Below are 18092 nucleotides of genomic sequence, written 5' to 3' on the forward strand. Positions count from 1 at the left end.
CAGGGGAGTTCTACCAGACGTTTAAAGCAGAGATAATACCTATCCTTCTCAAGCTATTCCAAGAAATAGAAAGGGAAGGAAAACTTCCAGACTCATTCTATGAAGCCAGTATTACTTTGATTCCTAAACCAGACAGAGACCGAGTAAAAAAAGAGAACTACAGACCAATATCTCTGATGAATATGGATGGAAAAATTCTCAATAAGATACTAGCAAATCGAATTCAACAGCATATAAAAAGAATTATTCACTATGATCAAGTGGGATTCATTCCTGGCATGCAGGGCTGGTTCAACATTCGCAAATCGATCAACGTGATACATCACATTAACAAAAAAAAAAAAGAGAAGAACCATATGATCCTGTCAATCGAAGCAGAAAAGGCCTTTGAGAAAATCCAGCACCCTTTCTTAATAAAAACCCTGGAGAAAGTCGGGATAGAAGGAACATACTTAAAGATCATAAAAGCCATTTATGAAAAGCCCACAGCTAACATCATCCTCAACGGGGAAAAACTGAGAGCTTTTTCCCTGAGATCAGGAACACGACAGAGATGCTCACTCTCACCGCTGTTGTTTAACATAGTGCTGGAAGTTCTAGCATCAGCAATCAGACAACAAAAGGAAATCAAAGCCATCAAAATTGGCAAAGATGAAGTCAAGCTTTCGCTTTTTGCAGATGACATGATATTATACATGGAAAATCCGATAGACTCCACCAAAAGTCTGCTAGAACTGATACATGAATTCAGCAAAGTTGCAGGATACAAAATCACTGTACAGAAATCAGTTGCATTCTTATACACTAACAATGAAGCAACAGAAAGACAAATAAAGAAACTGATCCCATTCACAATTGCACCAAGAAGCATAAAATACCTAGGGATAAATCTAACCAAAGATGTAAAAGATCTGTATGCTGAAAACTATAGAAAGCTTATGCAGGTAATTGAAGAAGATAGAAAGAAATGGAAAGACATTCCCTGCTCATGGATTGGAAGAATAAATATTGTCAAAATGTCAATACTACCCAAAGCGATCTATACATTCAATGCAATCCCAATCAAAATTGCACCAGCATTCTTCTCGAAACTAGAACAAGAAATCCTAAAATTCATATGGAACCACAAAAGGCCCCAAAGAGCCAAAGTAATTTTGAAGAAGAAGACCAAAGCAGGAGGCATCCCAATCCCAGACTTTAGCCTCTACTACAAAGCTGAAATCATCAAGACAGCATGGCATTGGCATAAACACAGACTCATAGACCAATGAAATAGAATAGAAACCCCAGAACTAGACCCACAAACGTATGGCCAACTCATCTTTAACAAAGCAGGAAAGAACATCCAATGGAAAAAAGACAGTCTCTTTAACAAATGGTGCTGGGAGAACTGGACAGCAACATGCAGAAGGTTGAAACTAGACCACTTTCTCACACCATTCACAAAAATAAACTCAAAATGGATAAAGAACCTGAATGTGAGACAGGAAACCATCAAAACCTTAGAGGAGAAAGCAGGAAAAGACCTCTCTGACCTCAGCCGTAGCAATCTCTTACTCGGCACAACCCCAAAGGTAAGGGAATTAAAAGCAAAAGTGAATTACTGGGACCTTATGAAGATAAAAAGCTTCTGCACAGCAAAGGAAACAACCAACAAAACTACAAGGCAACCAAAGGAATGGGAAAAGATATTTGCAAATGACACATCGGAAAAAGGGCTAGTATCCAAAATCTATAAAGAGCTCATCAAACTCCACACCCGAAAAACAAATAACCCAGTGAAGGAATGGGCAGAAAACATGAATAGACACTTCTCTAAAGAAGACATCCGGATGGCCAACAGGCACATGCAAAGATGTTCAACGTCGCTCCTTATCAGGGAAATACAAAGCAAAACCACACTCAGATACCCCCTCACGCCAGTCAGAGTGGCCAAAATGAAGAAATCAGGAGACTATAGATGCTGGAGAGGATGTGGAGAAACGGGAACCCTCTTGCACTGTTGGTGGGAATGCAAATTGTTGCAGGCGCATTGGAAAGCAGTGTGGAGGTTTCTCAGAAAATTAAAAATAGACCTACCCTATGACCCAGCAATAGCACTGCTAGGAATTTATCCAAGGGATACTGGAGTACTGATGCATAGGGGCACTTGTACCCCAATGTTTATAGCAGCACTCTCAACAATAGCCAAATTTTGGAAAGAGCCTAAATGTCCATCAACTGATGAATGGATAAAGAACTTGTGGTTTATATACACAATGGAATACTACGTGGCAATGAGAAAAAATGAAATATGGCCTTTTGTAGCAACGTGGATGAAACTGGAGAGTGTGATGCTAAGTGAAATAAGCCATACAGAGAAAGACAGATACCATATGTTTTCACTCTTATTTGGATCCTGAGAAACGTAACAGAAACCCATGGGGGAGGGGAAGGAAAAAAAAAGAGGTTAGAGTGGGAGAGAGCCAAAGCATAAGAGACTGTTAAAAACTGAGAACAAACAGAGGGTTGATGGGGGTGGGAGGGAGGGCAGGGTGGTTGATGGGTATTGAGGAGGGCACCTTTTGGGATGAGCACTGGGTGTTGTATGGAAACCAGTTTGACAGTAAAATTCATATATTAAAAAATAAAAAAATAAACACACACACACACACACACACACACACACACACACAGAAAAAAAAGACTCTGAAGAAGGCTCCAGGCTTTGAGCTCTCAGCACGAAGCCCGACTAGGGACCCGAACTCGAGAACTGGGAGACCATGACCTGAGCAGAAGCCAAGAGTTGAGGTTTAGGGGAATGAGTCATCCACGTGCCCCCTTTTACCCTTTCTAAAATGAGAATCTTCCAAGGGCACATCAGGGCCCATGGTTCAGAGCAATTCCCTCTGATTTTAATTGGGGATTCTGGATGTGTTCTTTTGACAGCACAATAAGTTGGGCGCTAGGAGCCTTGCAACATGCCTTCCAGATCTAAATTGACAACAAGAGATGTAGGTCAGGGGAAGGTACCCAACAGAGGATATTTGTGTGTAGTTAGGGCCAAAGGGTGTGGGAAGGCAGTTGACCTCACGTCTGGGACAAGGGCAAATGGCGCCACACATTTCCCTCTCAGCCTTCTCCCATTCTCATCTGAAAGGAAACTCTCGTTGTCCTTGGAGCCATTCCCATGCCAATGCTATGTGCTAACTAGGACTTGGTTTGCAGCCCGTGTGAGCCAGTGAGGCTGTCAGTCACACAGTGAGCTCCCAGGCATGCATGGTGAGTTCTCACGCTGCTTCCGTGCCCACCAAGGGAAATTATTTTCTGACAACCCACAGGAAAGATAGCCCTGCTCTCAGAGACTACTTACTGCTTGGCCTCAGATTCTGAAGAACACACAATCCACGCATACGAGCTATGTTCCAGGACCTGGTCAGTGCAGACAGTGGCCCGTCACCATCGAATGCATAATAGAAACGGTTGCAAACACTTGAGCGACAGCCTGGAGCAAGGACCCAGTACCCCTGAATCCCTGCTGCCTCTGTCTCCTGATGGGAACGGCAGGAAAAACAGCCAAGGCCAGAAGCTGTCCCTCTGTTGCAGAAGGACACAGGCAGACCCATTGCAGACTGGACTTTCCAGAGGTTTTCCCTTTAGAGTTTGAGTTTTTCTCTCGCCTCAGGTGTTCTTCCTCCTTACGCAGGACCTTGCCAGGAAATTGTCATTCTAGACACTTCATTCTCACCTGCGTCCCCGTATCTTCAGTAATGAATCACTTTGGCCATTCACATTTCGGTTTCAATGAGTCCCGTTTTTTCGGTATACAAAGACCCTTGTCTCTGGGTGCCATTCAGAGCCTGTGTCCCAGAGAAATATCCGGACATGTGGAACCTGGGTCCTCGTGTGGCCCTCCCATGTTTCTTTACCAATTTCCCTGTTTTGACTTAGGAGCCATAGAGCTGTCACTCACTCGACCCGTGCCCAGGGATACATTTTCACACCGGCCTGGGCACGTCGCAGGTGGGGCCCAGCAAAGCAGCTCAACCACTCCTTGAGACAGCACTTGCACTTACCGTCTTGGATTTACCTTCCATCTGGGGCACAGATGGCCCGCAGGACCACAGGTATCATGATTGGGTGCAGGTCACGACCAATAGAGTTTAGAAAGGAGAAAGTCTCATATTCTGAGCATTCTAATCATGCTCACTTGCTGTCCAAGTGCGGTCATTTTACTATCCAGTTTACTTTCCCCACATGTGCCTTGGCACATACACACTGATGATGTTTTCAAGAAAAAGTAGACCCTAGGTAAGTGACGATGGAGAAAGTAGGAAAGGGGTAGAGACAGCTCTGCCATGGGGCACCCGCATCCATTTGTTTGGCTGCATGCTCAATGGCCCAAACATGGGTAAGGAATGCCTGAAATGAGTAGGTGCCTGCTGGACCCATGGGCCATCCTTGGCGCAGCCTCGAGAAGAAAGGACGAGAGTGCTCTGGGGGCACCTCGAATTATGATGAGCTAAGTCCCCTTAGTTAGACAACCGCTACAGAACAAATGTTTTCCGCGTTCTCCTGTAGAGTGTTGGGATTCTCCAGAGTTCCACCTAATCGTAATGGGTCAACTGGCCTTGATTCTCCCTAAACAACTTATATCTCCGTTACCCTACTAGAGCCTCTCGCGTTTTCCAGCCTCTGGATAAGGCAAGAAGTAACGTAAAATGGGAAGTTGTTACACTCTCTGAATGATACTCAGGACAAGATCTATTCCTTTTAAAACAGGGCAACCTGAATGATATGTGAACAGACGAGGCAACGTTGTGCTGTTACCAACCTCTGCATTTCTTGCAGGCATATGGCACGCTGGCCAACACCGCGACTCAGTACATCCTTCTTAGAGGTGAATCCTGGCCTTCATCAACACAACCCACCATAACTATCCATTTGCTGTGAGGGTACACATGTGAGAGGCCTTTAGTGCTCCAAACAGGGGCTGGGAGAAGTGAACTGGTAAGGAGGCAAACACCAGGTGCTGCCCCAATCGGCTCCACCCTAGGTGCCAGTCCCTGCCTTCTACCACAGCCCTTGCAAGGGCGGCTGTGGACCTAGTCCTTGCAGCCAGAACTCTCACTGTGGCTATTGTGGAGTATGCTGAAGGAGGACAGCAATGCACAGGCCAATGCCAAGGTTGCCACACCATGAGCACCGAATGGCTTTGCTGGACCACTGAGGTTGCTCGGGCACTGCCTTGACGCACAGGGCTGTTCATGCCTTGGCACCTGTCACAGGAACCTCCTTGTGCTTTGGACCTGCACCCACCACCTATGCCCCCTGGGTCCCACTGGCCCCTCTGTGCCCCAGAAGGAAGGTAAACCCAAGTCTGAGTCAGGGCAAGTACAGCCATTAGCAGGGGCTGGCTTGCCTTGCTTGGGGACCCTGTCCAACACGCATAGGGTGATGTGAAAACAAATCCCTGGGTGTGGGTTTAGTGAGTCTCAGCTCCAATGGCTCCTAAATCTACACGGGGACATAGTTAGACATAAAGCCTTGGGAAGGGAGTGGCCATAACCAGGGCCTCATTTTTCAATATTTCAATAGGAATGGGGTCAATCTGGAAAGGGGCTGTGTAGCTTCGTGTTCCCTCCACACAGTAGGTGGCCAGCCCCCTTTCCATCCTCTGGACCAGAAAAATTGCCAATGTTCTAATCTGGGCCTTTCCAATGGCCTAGGCCCCTGAATGACTGCATGGTTTTGACAGCAACTTGCCAGGGACCCTGTGACCTCACCTAGACACGGTCACAAAAATGGGACTAGGATACCCAGCTGAACACCAGGGACCAGCCTCTGAAAACATGGAAGATGGAATGCACCCAGCGAGGAACTACTTTGAAACTAGAGCAAAGTGGTGAAAATAGATTCACGGAGGGCCAGAGGTCTTAAGTAGGAATCAGAAAGGGCTGTGGTGGTAATGCAGTGACTACAGCAAAAGGCTAGCAAGCTGGCTGTCTCAGGGATAAGCAACACCTGTGGGCTTTGGTGAAGGGGCCCTTTACTGGCTATACCCGGGAGCTCTGTGAACAAGGGGCCTGCCTTCCTCCTTTAGAAAGAGAGGGAATTCCCTGGACCTGGGTCTGTTTCTTGCCATTTCCTTCAGAGGACAGTGGCAGCAGTGATTCCGCTGTGGCTGTTTGGGGCCCCAGGCTGATGATCAACTGGTTAGAACCTGGCCTGGCTCCAACATTTACTACATCGTCACTTTGGGCACCATCCAGGGGCTTAGGCAGAGTGCACATGCATGAGCCATCTACTCAGCAGGAGGAAGGCACCTCTGGTAGCCAGGGGAGGGTGACCAGCTGGCTACCCATCCCTGCCATGACTCTAGCTGACTAAGCACCAAGGCCCCGGGGACAGACGGGCTACCGTCTGGGATACCAGACACTGATCGTGGCCATTTGGCTCAGGAACTAACTGGCAACACAACAACAATTTTTGGACCTGGACTGTGTACCTCACACAGACCCATGGATCCTGCAAACATGTAGTTCAGAGTACATTTCTCAGGCTCTGGCTCAGAATGGCCCCCACACTGACCCTACTTTGAACACAAGAGCAATAACATGCAAGTTGACACCCCGAGGACCAAAGCTTTTCATTACAGAAGTGAATGGGTAGGGTTAGAATTCAGGGCCTCCTGCTATCGCCTGGCAGGCTGACTGTGTGGGCAGGAAGATACCCGTGAGGGTGTGGTGAAAGGAAACCTCCACTGGCTACACCGGAGCAGGCAATTCTGCAGGAGGTGTGTTTTCTTCCTTCAGAAAGAGAGGCAGAAAGGGTTTTGCTGGTTTGTCCTGTCTTTCCCATCAGGAAAGAGATGCACCATTGATGCAGAGGCAAGGGGTTAGGCTGCTAGATATTTGCCACGTGTTTGGAACCTGGACCTGATGCAGTGGACCTTGAAAGAGCCCCTTCTGTGCTGCCTAGGTCCAGAAGCATACTGTGCCTATGGGAACCATCTGTGAGTCGAAATGAAGGGAGGTCCACCCTTCACTGCCCTTACCCAGAGCTGGCCAAGCACCAAGCACTCAGGTGTCTCTCAGGGAGAGACAAGAGGGACATTCTTCCTTACACTGGAAGTTACTCTCTGCTCTCCCATAGCACAGGACCAGAGCGAGAGCTTAGCGCCAACCTTTGGCTCGACTTGGGTGAAGGCAGTGAAAGCCCAGGCATCCCACAATGTGTCCCAAGGCTTGGAAAATAACAAATTGGTGGCAATGGCTCCAAGGGAGACCAAGGCTCTACATTACAGATGCTCTACCTGCACCAGAACCAGGTTCCAAACACTTGAAGGTCCACAAGCAGACTTTCAATCACTGAAGGAATACTGTAGAGTCCATCTCTACTTGATGGACAGGGCAGGAGGAAAGGCAATGGCCAGAAGAATTCCGGGCTTACCAACCTTGTAGATAAACACTGCTTGCAGTTGGGGCATCAGGTTTAGTCAGGGGACTTTTCTCTGGGTGCAACTCGTGGGAGTGTCTTACATTTGAGGTTATGCTCGTCGCTTTATCCTTTGCTTTTTCCTTGTCTACTGGGTAAGAAAGATCGTTGGGCCTCTGTGTATCCACGACCATTTCTGGTCTTTTCTCAAAGTACATTTCAGCTGGTAGGCATTTGGGGCCAGATTTCAGGACGAATTCTTTCTCATTTTAGGTGAGGGTTTGGGTCAAGTTCCTGGACTCTGGGATACTTTGGGCTACGGGGCCTCTCATCTCGTGTGTTTGAGAACCATGCGAACATCAGGAAACCTAGCGCCAGTGGACGGCCCCAGCACAGAATGTTGGCCTGTATGCAGGCCCAGAGGAGTTAGAAAACCAGTCTTCTGCAACAAGGACACTGTGAGACATACGGTACTTTTTCAGTTGTATCCCGTTCTCATTTGAATTCCAGAAGGAGATTTCCTCTGGACTGGGCTTCCAGGTAAAAACAGGGGTTTTGTTCCCCCTTCCCCGCTGCAGAGGTGCTTCCTATTCTGAGGACAGCCAGCTTCATATAGATTCTACTAGTCACTCTATTCTTTGCTTGCTCTCGTTCTCGTAGTTCAGGAGGAACTTTGGCATTACATGTGTCCATTCCCATTCGGTCACTGGTTTGCTTTCCTTTCTGAATCCTGAGTTCAAATATTTTTCATTTTTCAGTGGGAATGAGAGAGAGAGAGAGACAGAGAGAGAGAGAGAGAGCTAGCAGGTGTGGGGTAGGGACAGAAAGAGGGAGACACCCGACACGAAGCAGGCTCCATTCTGTGAGCACAAAGCCTGATGCGGGGCATGGCCTCACAAGGATGAAATCATGACCTGAGCTGAAATCACGACTCAGCCACTTAACCGACTGAGCCATCCATGTGCCCATCCCTTGTGGTTCATCTATTTATATCCTGGTTTCCACTAGGCACAATGGGCCTGTCAATAACTCAGTGGAAAACCAGGGATTGGTGGAAAGTTCCCATGTTGCTCCAATGCTGTCTGAAAGCATTCAGTATCTGCTACACAGAAGGATCCACTGACCTCCCCTGTCCCCCCTTCCCCTCCCACACACAGACACATATTGAAGACAAGTTGACATGGGAATAGCAGAATTGAAACACTATCTTCTACAGATGCCCGCGTTCTGAAGAGTAGACAATTCACACATTTGCAGAATCCTTCAGGCCCTGCAGAATATGCAGGAAGAGCCCATGCAAGCACCAGTACAACAGCGCCAGTTTCCAACCACTTGAGGGTCAGCACCAACCTACAAGCTGCTAACTGTATAGCATGACTGTCTCAGAGGAGAGGGCAAAAAAGAAAAAAAAAAAAAAAGAAAAATCCAATGCCAGAAACTTTCCATCTCCTTTTGAAGGAACAACGTAGGAGGTCTCCTTTCTTGTAGCCCCCACAGTGTTCTTACTGCTTAGACAACCATCTTGCCAGGAGATTCTGCTAATTGCTTCCTTTTTTTTTTTTTTTTTTTTTTTTTTGCTATATGCCATACTCTTTGGTTCATAAAGAACTTTGGCCTTCTGTGTATTCTCCCCCACCCTGGTGCTCTTTTCCAAGCGCAGTTGTCCATGTTGTACATTCAGGAACACTGTCCCAGAGCCATTTCCTCTACGATTATCTAGGGATTCTGGCCCCGTTCTTGTCACTCTAGAATATGCTGGGCCACAGGATATGCTGAAAAATTGCCTTTCAGGAGGCAAAAGGGAAAATGCACTATTGGGGCTTCATCAAAATAACACGCTTCTGCACAGCGAAGGAAACAGTCCTCAATTCTAAAGGGCGACCGAGAGAATGGGAGAAGCTATGTGCCAACGACATATCAGATAAAGGGTTCGTATCCAAAATCTAGAAACAACTTATCAAAGTCGACACGCCAAAAACAAACACTCCAGTGAAGAAATGAACCAAAGACATAAAGAGACACTGCTCCAAAGAAGACTTCCAGATGGCCACCCGACACATGAAAAAAATGCTCAACATCACTCATCATCAGGGAATTACACATCAAAACCACAACGGGATACCACCTTATACCTGCCAGAAAGACCAACATTGACAACGGAGGCAACATCTGAGATTGGCGAGGCTGTGGAGATACAGGATCTCTTTGCATTGCTGGTGGGAATGCAAGCGGGGCAGCCACTCTGGACATTACTCAAAAAATTAAAAATGGAACCTCCCTACGACCCAGCAATTGCACTACAAGGTATTTATCCAAGGGAGACAGGAAGGCTGTTTCGAAAGGGCACATGCGCCCCAACTTTTATAACAGCACTGTCAGCAACAGCCAAAGTATGGAAAGAGCCCAAATGTCCATCGATGCATCAATGGATAAAGAAGGTCTGGTCGATATATACAATGGAGTGTTGCTCAGCAGTCATAAAGAATGTCATCTTGCCTTTTGCAGCTACATTGAAAGAACTAGAGGGTTTTATGGTACGCGAAAGTAGTCAGTCAGAGACACATAACTATCAAGCGACTTCACTCATCTGAGGCTTTTAAGACACAGAACAGAAGAACATAAAGGAAGGGAGACACAAATAATCTCCAAAGAGGGAGGGGTCCGAAACATAAGAGACTCTTAAATATGGAGAACACACAGAGGGTCCCTGGAGGTGTTGTGGGAGGGGGTGTGGGCTAAGTGGGTAAGAAGGGTTAAGGAATCTACTCTTGAAATCATTGTTGCACTAGAGGCTAACTAATTTGGATGGAACTCGAAATGTAAAATAAAAGAAAATAAATTGCCTTTCAGTACCCTTTTGGCAAAGATAAGCCCAGGGCGTTTCAAGGTGCCCAGCAGGAATGCATGTGTGTACACAGGGTCAGAGGGATCAGGAGGGAGCTATCCTTACTTCTGGGACAAGAGGCACATGGAGCTGGACAGTTGCTTCTCAACTTTATCTCATTCTCCGCTGAAAGGAAAGCCTTTGGCCGTGTGTGTAGCCATTCCAATTCCCTGGCTGTATTGATAATTACGTCTTGGGTCCCAGGCAAGGCCAAGGAGGCCATCCCCCACATAGGGAGTGCCCAGGCATTCCTAATGAGCTCTGACTCTTGTCTGGGCTAAGCCAAGAGCAATCAGTTTCTGATATCCCCCAGGAAAGATTGCCTTCCTGGGAGTACTTGGTGTCTGACTGGCTGAGAAAAGAAATGTTGGTTAACCAACGTGTCTTCCCCCCTGCATGTTAAGGATGCTTCCACTCTGAAGACCAGTTGGCTCCCCCGTGGGCACCAGTCGCGAGGACCTTGTTAGCACTGAAATACACCATTCAAGAACTACTGCACCACAGGCCAGTTCAAAACACTTGAACACAACACCAGGCCCCTGGTAACACTGCTGCCTCTCTCCTTTGATCAGGTGACAAAAGGAAAAGAGTGACCTCCCGAAGCTTTTCTTCTCTTTCCCCAGTAAGAATAAGGTATCTTGCCATGAAGACTCCTACTGCAAACAGGGGAGGTTTCCCTTTGCCCTTGCCCATAGGTGTTTCTTATTCCTGACACAGTCAGCTTGCCAGGAGATTGTAGGAGCCATTTCATCCACAAAATTATCCCATTTGCATCTCTCATAGGAACACTGTGTCTCTATGTACCTACTCCACCATTGTCCTCTCTTTTGTGTTTTTTTATTACTTTTCAGACAGAGGGAGAGACAGAGAGGAAGAGAGAGGAGAGGGAGACAGAGACAGAGAGAGCAGGCAGTGAGGGGTAGAGTGGGACAGATGATCCCAAGGCGTCTCCCTGCTCACAGGAGAGAACTGAGGTGGGTGAGGGCTTACAAACCATAAGATCATGACTTTAGCAATGAATAAATGTTGAACCAATGAGTCACCCAAGAGCCCCCGTAGCCCCATGTCTTTTAACAGTTTAAAACATTTATTTCACTTTTGAGAGAGTGAGTGAGATAAAGAGAGAGAGAGAGGGACATTGCAAGCAGAAAAGGGCTGAGAGAGAGACAAAGACTCTGAAGCAGGAGTTCCGGAAGATGGCGGCGTAGGAGGACGCTGGGCTCACCGCTCGTCCTGCTGATCACTTAGATTCCACCTACACCTGCCTTAAGAACCCAGAAAACCGCCAGAGGGTTAGCAGAACGGAGTCTCCGGAGCCAAGAGCAGACGAGAGGCCCACGGAAGAGGGTAGGAAGGGCGGCGAGGCGGTGCGTGCTCGAAGGACTGGCGGGAGGGAGCCGGGGCGGAGGGGCGACTCGCAGGCCAAGCAGAGTCCCCGAGTCAGGCTGGGAAAAGCGGAGGGGCCGGAAGGACTGTGTTCCGACAGCAAGCGCGACTTAGCGTCTGGGAGGTCATAAGTTAACAGCTCTGCTCAGAAAGCGGGAAGGCTGGAGGACAAAGGGAAGGAGAGCTGCTGAGCCCCCAGATGGCAGAGCTCAGCTTGGCGGGGAACAAAGGCGCTCGCCAGCGCCATCTCCCCCACCCATCCCCCAGCCAGAATCCCAAAGGGAACCAGTTCTTGCCAGGGAACTTGCTCGCTCAGCGCAAACACCCAACTCTGTGCTTCTGCCGAGCCAAACCTCCGGCAGCGGATCTGACTCCCTCCCACTGCCACAGGGCACCTCCTGAAGTGGATCACCTAAGGAGAAGCGAGCTAAGCCTGCCCGTCCTGCCCCCGTGCACCTTGCCTACCCACCCCAGCTAATACGCCAGATCCCCAGCACCACAAGCCTGGCAGTGTGCAAGTAGCCCAGACGTGCCACGCCACCCCACAGTGAATCCCGCCCCTAGGAGAGGGGAAGACAAGGCCCACACCAGTCTGACTGTGGCCCCAGCGGTGGGCTGGGCAGACATCAGGTCGGACTGCGGCCCCGCCCACCAACTCCAGTTACACACCACAGCAAGGGGGAAGTGCCCTGCGGGTCCTCACCACTCCAGGGACTATCCAAAATGACCAAACGGAAGAATTCCCCTCAGAAGGATCTCCAGGAAATAACAACAGCTAATGAACTGATCAAAAAGGATTTAAATAATATAACAGAAAGTGAATTTAGAATACTAGTCATAAAATTAATCGCTGGGCTTGAAAACAGTATACAGGACAGCAGAGAATCTCTTGCCACAGAGATCAAGGGACTAAGGAACAGTCACGAGGAACTGAAAAACGCTTTAAACGAAATGCAAAACAACATGGAAACCATGACGGCTCGGATTGAAGAGGCAGAGGAGAGAATAGGTGAACTAGAAGGTAATGTGATGGAGAAAGAGGAAGCTGAAAGAGAGATAAAAAAATCCAGGAGTATGAGGGGAAAATTAGAGAACTAAGTGATACACTAAAAAGAAATAATATACGCATAATTGGTATCCCAGAGGAGGAAGAGAGAGGGAAAGGTGCTGAAGGGGTACTTGAAGACATTATAGCTGAGAACTTCCCTGAACTGGGGAAGGAAAAAGGCATTGAAATCCAAGAGGCACAGAGAACTCCCTTCAGACGTAACTTGAATCGATCTTCTGCACGACATATCATAGTGAAACTGGCAAAATACAAGGATAAAGAGAAAATTCTGAAAGCAGCAAGGGATAAACGTGCCCTCACATATAAAGGGAGACCTATCAGACTCGTGACTGATCTCTCCTTTGAAACTTGGCAGGCCAGAAAGGCTTGGCACGATATCTTCAGTGTGCTAAACAGAAAAAATATGCAGCCGAGAATCCTTTATCCAGCAAGTCTGGCATTTAGAATAGAAGGAGAGATAAAGGTCTTCCCAAACAAACAAAAACTGAAGGAATTTGTCACCATGAAACCAGCCCTACAAGAGATCCTAAGGGGGATCCTGTGAGACAAAGTACCAGAGACATCACTACAAGCATAAAACATACAGACATCACAATGACTCTAAACCCGTATCTTTCTAGAATAACACTGAATGTAAATGGATTAAATGCGCCAGCCAAAAGACATAGGGTATCAGAATGGATAAAAAAACAAGACCCATCTATTTGCTGTCTACAAGAGACTCATTTTAGATCTGAGGACACCTTTAGATTGACAGTGAGGGGATGGAGAACTATTTATCATGCTACTGGAAGCCACAAGAAAGCTGGAGTAGCCATACTTATATCAGACAAACTAGACTTTCAATTAAAGGCTGTAACAAGAGATGAAGGAGGGCATTATATAATAATTACAAGGTCTATCCATCAGGAAGAGCTAACAATTATAAGTGTCTATGCGCCAAATACCGGAGCCCCCAGATATATAACACAATTACTCAGAAACATAAGCAACCTTATTGATAAGAATGTGGTCATTGCAGGGGACTTTAACACCCCACTTACAGAAATGGATAGATCATCTAGACACACAGTCAATAAAGAAACAAGGGCCCTGAATGATACATTCGATCAGATGGACTTGACAGATATATTTAGAACTCTGCATCCCAAAGCAACAGAATATACTTTCTTCTCGAGTGCACATGGAACATTCTCCAAGATAGATCATTTACTGGGTCACAAAACAGCCCTTCATAAGTTTACAAGAATTGAAATTATACCATGCGTACTTTCAGACCACCATGCTATGAAGCTTGAAATCAACCACAGGAAAATGTCTGGAAAACCTCCAAAAGCATGGAGGTGAAAGAACACCCTACTAACGAAGGAGTGGGTCAACCAGGCAATTAGAGAAGAAATTAAAAAATATATGGAAACAAACGAAAATGAAAATACAACAATCCAAACGCTTTGGGATGCAGCGAAGGCAGTCCTGAGAGGAAAATACATTGCAATCCAGGCCTATCTCAAGAAACAAGAAAACTCCCAAATACAAAATCTAACAGCACACCGAAAGGAAATAGAAGCAGAACAGCAAAGGCAGCCTAAACCCAGCAGAAGAAGAGAAATCATAAAGATCAGAGCAGATATAAACAATATAGAATCTAAAAAAACTGTAGAGCAGATCAACGAAACCAAGAGTTGGTTTTTTGAAAAAATAAACAAAATTCACAAACCTCTAGCCAGGCTTCTCAAAAAGAAAAGGGAGATGACCCAAATAGATAACATCATGAATGAAAATGGAATTATTACAACCAATCCCTCAGAGATACACACAATTATCAGCGAATACTATGAAAAATTATATGCCAACAAATTGGACAACCTGGAAGAAATGGACAAATTCATAAACACCCTCACTCTTCCAAAACTCAATCAGGAGGAAATAGAAAGCTTGAACAGACCCATAACCAGCGAAGAAATTGAACCGGTTATCACAAATCTCCCAACAAATAAGAGTCCAGGACCAGATGGCTTCCCAGGGGAGTTCTACCAGACGTTTAAAGCAGAGATAATACCTATCCTTCTCAAGCTATTCCATGAAATAGAAAGGGAAGGAAAACTTCCAGACTCATTCTATGAAGCCAGTATTACTTTGATTCCTAAACCAGACAGAGACCCAGTAAAAAAAGAGAACTACAGGCCAATATCTCTGATAAATATGGATGCAAAAATTTTCAATAAGATACTAGCAAATCGAATTCAACAGCATATAAAAAGAATTATTCACTATGATCAAGTGGGATTCATTCCTGGCATGCAGGGCTGGTTCAACATTCGCAAATCGATCAACGTGATACATCACATTAACCAAAAAAAAGAGAAGAACCATATGATCCTGTCAATCGATGCAGAAAAGGCCTTTGACAAAATCCAGCACCCTTTCTTAATAAAAACCCTTGAGAAAGTCGGGATAGAAGGAACATACTTAAAGATCATAAAAGCCATTTATGAAAAGCCCACAGCTAACATCATCCTCAACGGGGGAAAACTGAGAGCTTTTTCCCTGAGATCAGGAACACGACAGGGATGCCCACTCTCACCGCTGTTGTTTAACATAGTGCTGGAAGTTCTAGCATCAGCAATCAGACAACAAAAGGAAATCAAAGGCACCAAAATTGGCAAAGATGAAGTCAAGCTTTCGCTTTTTGCAGATGACATGATATTATACATGGAAAATCCGATAGACTCCACCAAAAGTCTGCTAGAACTGATACATGAATTCAGCAAAGTTGCAGGGTACAAAATCACTGTACAGAAATCAGTTGCATTCTTATACACTAACAATGAAGCAACAGAAAGACAAATAAAGAAACTGATCCCATTCACAATTGCACCAAGAAGCATAAAATACCTAGGGATAAATCTAACCAAAGATGTAAAAGATCTGTATGCTGAAAACTATAGAAAGCTTATGCAGGTAATTGAAGAAGATAGAAAGAAATGGAAAGACATTCCCTGCTCATGGATTGGAAGAATAAATATTGTCAAAATGTCAATACTACCCAAAGCTATCTACACATTCAATGCAATCCCAATCAAAATTGCACCAGCATTCTTCTCGAAACTAGAACAAGCAATCCTAAAATTCATATGGAACCACAAAAGGCCCCGAAGAGCCAAAGTAATTTTGAAGAAGAAGACCAAAGCAGGAGGCATCCCAATCCCAGACTTTAGCCTCTACTACAAAGCTGAAATCATCAAGACAGCATGGTATTGGCATAAACACAGACACATAGACCAATGGAATAGAATAGAAACCCCAGAACTAGACCCACAAACGTATGGCCAACTCATCTTTGACAAAGCAGGAAAGAACATCCAATGGAAAAAAGATAGGCTCTTTAACAAATGGTGCTGGGAGAACTGGACAGCAACATGCAGAGGGTTGAAACTAGACCACTTTCTCACACCATTCACAAAAATGAACTCAAAATGGATAAAGAACCTGAATGTGAGACAGGAAACCATCAAAACCGTAGAGGAGAAAGCAGGAAAAGACCTCTCTGACCTCAGCCGTAGCAATCTCTTACTCGGCACATCCCCAAAGGCAAGGGAATTAAAAGCAAAAGTGAATTACTAGGACCTTATGAAGATAAAAAGCTTCTGCACAGCAAAGGAAACAACCAACAAAACTACAAGGCAACCAAAGGAATGGGAAAAGATATTTGCAAATGACACATGGGACAAAGGGCTAGTATCCAAAATCTATAAAGAGCTCATCAAACTCCACACCCGAAAAACAAATAACCCAGTGAAGGAATGGGCAGAAAACATGAATAGACACTTCTCTAAAGAAGACATCCGGATGGCCAACAGGCACATGCAAAGATGTTCAACGTCGCTCCTTATCAGGGAAATACAAATCAAAACCTCACTCAGATGCCACCTCACGCCAGTCAGAGTGGCCAAAATGAAGAAATCAGGAGACTATAGATGCTGGAGAGGATGTGGAGAAACGGGAACCCTCTTGCACTGTTGGTGGGAATGCAAATTGGTGCAGCTGCTCTGGAAAGCAGTGTGGAGGTTCCTTAGAACATTAAAAATAGACCTAACCTATGGCCCAGCAATAGCACTGCTAGGAATTTATCCAAGGGATACAGGAGTACTGATGCATAGGGGCACTTGTACCCCAATGTTTATAGCAACACTCTCAACAACAGCCAAATTATGGAAAGAGCCTAAATGTCCATCAACTGATGAATGGATAAAGAACTTGTGGTTTATATACACAATGGAATACTACGTGGCAATGAGAAAAAATGAAATATGGCCTTTTGTAGCAACGTGGATGGAACTGGAGAGTGTGATGCTAAGTGAAATAAGCCATACAGAGAAAGACAGATACCATATGGTTTCACTCTTAGGTGGATCCTGAGAAGCGTAATAGAAACCCATGGGGGAGTGGAAGGAAAAAAAAAAAAGAGGTTAGAGTGGGAGAGAGCCAAAGCATAAGAGACTGTTAAAAACTGAGAACAAACAGAGGGTTGATGGGGGTGGGAGGGAGGGCAGGGTGGTTGATGGGTATTGAGGAGGGCACCTTTTGGGATGAGCACTGGGTGTTGTATGGAAACCAGTTTGACAGTAAATTTCATATATTAAAAAATAACAAAATGAAAAAATAAACACACACACACACACACACACACACACAAAGAAAAGAAAAGAAAAGACTCTGAAGCAGGCTCCAGGCTTCGAGCTCTCAGCACGAAGCCCGACTAGGGACCCGAACTCGAGAACTGGGAGACCATGACCTGAGCAGAAGCCAAGAGTTGAGGTTTAGGGGAATGAGTCATCCACGTGCCCCCTTTTACCCTTTCTAAAATGAGAATCTTCCATGGGCACATCAGGGCCCATGCTTCAGAGCAATTCACTCTGATTTTAATTGGCGATTCTGGATGAGTTCTTGTGACAGCATAATAACATGGTCCCTAGGAGCCTTACAACATGCCTTCCAGATCTAAATTGACAACATGAGATGTAGGTCAGGGGAAGGTACCCAACAGAGGATATTTGTGTGTAGTTAGGGCCAAAGGGTGTGGGAAGGCAGTTGACCTCACGTCTGGGACAAGGGCAAATGACGCGACACATTTCCCTCTCAGCCTTCTCCCATTCTCATCTGAAAGGAAACTTTCGTTGTCCTTAGAGCCATTCCCATGCCAATGCTATGTGCTAACTAGGACTTGGTTTGCAGTCCGGGTGAGCCAGTGAGGCTGTCAGTCACACAGTGAGCTCCCAGGCATGCATGGTGAGTTCTCACGCTGCCTCCGTGCCCACCAAGGGAAATTATTTTCTG

The sequence above is a fragment of the Neofelis nebulosa genome, chromosome 16 (assembly GCF_028018385.1).
Source record: "Neofelis nebulosa isolate mNeoNeb1 chromosome 16, mNeoNeb1.pri, whole genome shotgun sequence".
Lineage (NCBI taxonomy): Eukaryota > Metazoa > Chordata > Mammalia > Carnivora > Felidae > Neofelis > Neofelis nebulosa.